At 39.4% G+C, this 6244-nt stretch overlaps 1 pseudogene; it reads right to left on the reverse strand.

Moving 5' to 3' along the window:
• Positions 1–1086, reverse strand: part of LOC131145837 (uncharacterized) — a 21525-nt pseudogene extending 20439 nt beyond the window's left edge.
• Between the last annotated feature and the right edge of the window lie 5158 nt (positions 1087–6244).

A 6244-nucleotide genomic window follows, 5' to 3' on the forward strand; every position in this document is an offset into this window, starting at 1 on the left:
TTGCCTAGGCTTAGGATTAAAGGGTTTGTGATGGACGATAGGATTGGAAAAGATGATGTTGCGCGCAGCATGCAATTGATAACTTCTTGGTGTATGCACCACCTATCATCACTCACATTATGGTAACGCCTCCCACTCACCACAAACACTTATCCTCTCACCCGATATTTACTCGTTTAAATTCTTCATTCAATCTTTGGTTTGCACTATGACTGCTCCTTCTTTCTATGTCTCATACTCTGTAGGACACACTTTCTCTACCAATTCACCTTATAGAGTCCAAATTTGTTTAATGGAAAGAATATTTTTTCACACGCATCATACACTCCTTAGTGACTCTGATGCACACAAACGCTAGCCGTCAATCCAAGGTCATATCTTCTCCTGGGACACATATCATTGATGATTCAAGATTTCATATACATACAATTAAACCCTAAGACCATAATATCCATAATTTTATGTATATATACAAATCTGGACCCTTGCTCTTGGAACCAACCACCTTTGGATCAACAATAAGGCATATATTCAGCCTGGGAAATTTTCACTAGGTTGTGGCTTTTTGTTCGCTTGTCGATTCCCCTGAGTCACTCGAGTCACTAAAATGCGACAGGTTAACAGGACATGTTGACGTTGACCCCCCACCGGTTTAACTGGACCCCCCCGCATCACCTGGCTAGAATCAAAATCCCCCGTCGGTTGCGACCACATATAGTTCCCGCGTGTTCAACTCCCCTCCGCGCAGAACAAACATTGGCAACATCTCGGCACACCACACATTTTCACTCTGGTTGACCCGACCCCACTGACCAAGTCATTTCGTCACACTCATCACAATCAAATTTCGAACTGTGTCTTCTTCGGGCCTGGGAATCTCATTTTAGCGCCGGTCATGAGATATATTTGCGAAGTTCAATCTTGGTCAACCCGAGCTGCGACCCCTCTTCTGCATCATTAGTTGTCCTTTTCATACATACCCCCACTTGTTTTCAGCTTATTCCCCCTTTGCGCGAGATTCTTGAGAGACTTTCCATTCCTTCTTTGCATTTCCATCATTCCAAGCCTCACAATCTTCATTACCATGACTCACATTGAAGCCCATGACCTTGCTTATGTGGAAGATGAGTATTTTCTCTCAGATAGATGTAAGATGCGGTATACACGGGAGTTCCGTCCCAAGGAAGCTACACTAGGTAAGATACTCGACTTAGTTTTTATGGGCCAGTATTTTCAAAATATTTTTGGATATGTTTGAGTATCAGGGGTGGAGATCCTTTATCTCCTACCAGCTTGGGGGACATTACCCGACCTTTGTTAGGATGTTTTATGTGAACCTGAGTAATGATGAGAATGGATACTTCTCCCGTGTTCTGAGGACAGATGTGCGTTTTGACGCACAATATATATCTGACGTCCTCGACATTGGTTGTGGCAACTTTGAGTGCCCCGATGTGAGTAACTCTTGGATCTTTGAGCAGGAATTTACTGTAGCCACATTCACTAACCTGACGATGTCTGACCTTGGCACTACTAGCCAGAACCATCCTCCCCAGTACAGACAATTCAGTTTAGAGGCTAAGGTCGTGCACCATCTGATCACATACAATGTCCTGCCCAAGGCGGGATCTAGAGTGCACGTCTCTTTTTTAGACTGCTTCATTATGTGGTGCCTTTTTGCTCGAAAGAAGTTGGACATGCCAAGTTTGATTATCCGTTGGATGATGGCCAAGACGATTGGCCACCGAGTGATCATGCCATATGGGGGAATCCTGAACAAATTGTTCAGGAATATCGGAGTCACGAGAACAAATGTGGCTTCACTAAAGAGGAGACGACCGGCGGACACTTTCTCTGGTGTGACGCTTAGACTGATGGGATACGAGCTCGTAGGGAACATTTGGGCGCCCTCTAGAGCAGCAGCAGCATGGGTTGAGGCCCCACAGGAGTCACCACAGCCTCCACAGCCATCGAATGTGGATCTCATGGCTGCTATCTCCAGATTGTCTGACATGTTCATACAGCTTCAAGGATCAGTTCAGTTAGACCTGCAGGACGTGGCATCGTCATCTGCTGCACTTAGGGAGGAGTTCTAGCAGCACTCCATTTCCACAGCCAGTCGTCTTACAGACATGGAGCGGTCCATGACAGCTGGCTTCAGTGAGCTGAGTGATCGTACTTAGGAGATGTAGGATGAGAGAGATAAGATGACGATGGAATTCGATTTCAATGCCGCTGACGGCGGTGATGGAGGAGAGGATGGAGGAGATGATGGAGGGGAGATCTAGACTCCGGAGTTGTCCGCTGATCAGATAACGTGGCCTTGATTCTTTTTGTTTTATCTTATATCATCTGGTCTGTATTAAATAAAAACAGCTCTTTCACTTTATTTTGTACTCTCATGATATTATTGACATACTACCCCGGTTATTTATGATATATATATACATCTGCAGTTTCTTGACTTGCATGTTTTAGTGGTTAATTGTGTATTGTATTGAAATGCATGAGTAGTATAGAATGCCTACTGCATGGCGAATGCAGTTGTTGAGAATTGCCTGTTGGTAGATGATAGGTTCTCGCATGCCTTACTTCTATGATTTTGTCTGTTTGAGAACGGTTTTTGTGCAGGTAAAATTTGGGAAATGTCCTATTTATAGCCGACATGCTGCTGAATTTTCTATAGACATTTGCCCAAATAATTGAAACTTTACTTGTGTGTGCCAAGTGTATATATTCATGTGAAGTAATTGTTTCATAATTTGCATACATTTAGGGGGAGAATTTGAAAATAAATACTTTGTTTTGCTCACAAAATATGCTTGAATTAGATCTGATATTAAATCAAGTGTGGCTTGTGCTTAAATGGAATGATTTAATCATAAAATTGAATTATGCTCTTATTGCCACAGCTACTTGATTTTCCATATGATCTTGCATGTGAATCTTAAATCTTTTTTGGGATCATTATGGTTATGATTTTTCTGGTTATAATTTAGTATGTGTGTAATTGACAACCCAGAAAAATGTTGCTTGATTGTCTTAAAATTAAAGTTCTCTTTTCTTCAAGCAACTCCCCCCAGTACTTTTTGCACATATCAAAGGGGAATATATATATTTATATCTATATCTATATACTTATATATATATATATATATATATATATATCCATTCATGAAAGCAAGAACTGAACTCATATAGAATATATTGTATGTCTTGCTGGTGTGTTTACATGCCTGCATGACTCATGCTTTTTCTGTATCAAAATATTATGTCATGAAATCTCTTAAGGATGCTTCATTACATAACTGGTTCATTAATAATATGTGAAAATGCATGTGAAACTAGTTAGACTATATTTATGCTTAAACCTTCTTTTTGGTATCAAATGCCGTGTGTCTTTAACTCAAATCTTTCACTGGTCTTATGATATTTTTTCAACTTCAAATGGTTTGTGTATATTTCTGGTCTAATCATGTTTGATATGTCATTTGAATCTCGTAATAACCAGTTATATTGATTGTGTGCACACTTTATACCTCTATTGCACAACTTGTCCAATTCATGTTCATAATTGATATTTTATTTGCTGTAATTGGACCATACTAAAATGTTTGAGTAGTTATGGATAAATTTCTAGGGAATTTAAACTCAAACAGGTTATACTTATACAGGATATCTTTTGGAAAGTCCGATTTACAAACGGCACTCTACTGAAAATTTTCAAAAATCTTTCCAAAATTCATCATGCACAAGTATAGTAATCACTCATTGCCTAGGATTTTAAATTCAAATGGCCCATTTTTGGTGTTTCCAAAAGGGGGAGATGGAAGGGGGAAAAAATAATAGGCTTGTTTTAATACATTAGATGCATATTGTGAGGGGGAGCCTTCTTAGGCTTAACCATATCTTTTTGCTTGTCATATTTGTCATCATCAAAAAGGGGGAGATTGTTGACCTCACTAGTTACACCCGGTTTTTATTATGACAAATACTCATTGTATCTAATGAGTGTTTTGAGGTTTTGTGCAGGCACTAAGAGTGATAAGATCAAGATGTGCACAAAGCAAGAAAAGCTTGAAGACCAATTTTTAATTCAACATAGTAATATATTTATATTGGTCTGTAATAGTAAGTAGGTACCTGGTTTGTAATAAGCTCACACACGTCACATGCATGATTTACTATCTAGCTCAAACAAACCATGAATGAGAATGGATTTTCAGTGTCTTCAAATTGGACCCCAAGTGACCCTAGGACACACACATTTACACATTTGTTTGTTAGGCACTTGAATAGGGCTTCTATGTTTTGAAACGGGACTGAAATGCACACACGGTGCACTTTCGCTCGACCAGCCAAGTTAGTTCAAAAGGCCCTGGTCAACCGAAACCTCCAAGGTCAAAAGTTTGACTACCTGGTCGACCGAACCAGAATAGTTCAAAAAGCCCCGGTCGACCGAAACCCTCTTTGGTTAACTTTTGACCACCTGGTTGACCGAACCAGGTAGTTCAAAAGGCCCTGGTCGACCGAGACCTCCTTGGGTCAAACGTTTGACCATCTGGTCGACTGACCACTTTTTTACTACAACTATCTGGTCGACCGGAGGGTCCTCGGGAGAATTCCCAGTGGTCTGGTCGACCGAACCAGGTAGTTCAAAATGGTCTGGTAGACCGAACCTCGAAAAATTGAGAAATCTTCTTCTCCTGGTCGACCGAGACCTTAGTTCAAAAGTCCCTTGGTCGACAGAAGCATATGAGAATTGGTCGACCGAACTTGTTCTGGTCGACCGGACCTCTCGAGTTGCCCTGATTTTTTTACCGCAGTTAATATTTTTTAAACAGGGTTAAAATGCTTTAAACATTATTAAAATTTTCTAATAATGCCTAATAGGTCCCCAACGGTCATATTTTCTCCCATGTCTATATATATGGGTTCATTTGAGAAAATTAACAAGGATTAGCCACTTTGATTAGGGAAGAATTCTTTGAAAAATAAAAACCCTATACTACTTATTTTCTTACTCAAATCACTCAAGCTTACCTTCTATTATCGCCTACATCATTTGTAAGTGGGTTGAGTTTGTGTTTGGGAAGGTTTGCTCTCCTTATTTTATTTGTTTGACATAATTTTATTTGAGAGAAAAACCTAAGGATTCTTAGGGGACTTTGTTGATAAGTCTACCCTAAGAAGACTTTGTTGGATCTTTCAAGCTTGCACCTTCATTGCAATATCCTAAGAAGATCTTATAGTATTTTGTTTGCAAAATCTTTTCAAAATCATTTTCAAATATCTAGTGTGCTTTATATTAAATACATTTGAAGAGATATTTGTTTATGAGATAGTGGTCTTTGTTGCAATATTCTTTCACTCATATATTATTTTCTGAATACAAAGATTACGCATCTTTTGCAAAATGAGCTTATACTTCATTTGATACTCACATGCTTGAACTATCCTGCTGATTGAAATACTTGAGACTAGACATCTTTGTGTGAGCTTATTTATTGAACATATCTTGTGATACAAAGACTGTTAGTTTGTCACTCTCACGTACGCATTACACTAATAGAAAATACCTTTGAGAGTTGAACCATTTAGACCACATTGAGCTTACATATTATTTCATATTATGGTGTATGTGATTAAATGTAATTGGGTACAAATTTGCTTTACTTGAAAGCACAATCACTGTACCGTTTGTTTTATTGAGCAAACCTGTTGTATTCCAGGCACGAGCCTGAAGAGGGAGACTAGCCCTGGAATAATCCCGGATTGGTTTAGACCCGGTTAGGAAAGCTAGGTGCGTCATCCTATTAAGGTGTGTAGGTTGAGGTCAACCCCACTAATTGACCTAATTAAGGTTGAGGTCAGCCCTGTGTTAATTTGACCTGATTGTAAACGGTGCCGCTCCACCCTTAATTGAGCTTTTTGTGGAATTTTTGGGCTTGCGAGCTAGAGGCGGGGACGTAGGCACAGTTGGCCGAACCCCGATAACATATCGTGTGTTTATTTATATTCATGCAGTTTATATTTACCGCACATGTATGTTATGGGTGAATGATGTGTATGACTTAATTTCCACGTTATACTTACCTACGCATTTGGAAATTGTATAGACTAACCCTAGGTTGTGTATTTACCGTTGTTGGATAAATTAACCTTGGTGAAAAAGTTTTAAATTCCAATTCACCCCCCCCTTGGGAATACACCAATTCTAACACTAAACGCAAAACCCAAAACC

This window comes from Malania oleifera, chromosome 13 (genome assembly GCF_029873635.1).
Source record: "Malania oleifera isolate guangnan ecotype guangnan chromosome 13, ASM2987363v1, whole genome shotgun sequence".
In the NCBI taxonomy this organism is placed as follows: Eukaryota; Viridiplantae; Streptophyta; class Magnoliopsida; order Santalales; family Ximeniaceae; genus Malania; species Malania oleifera.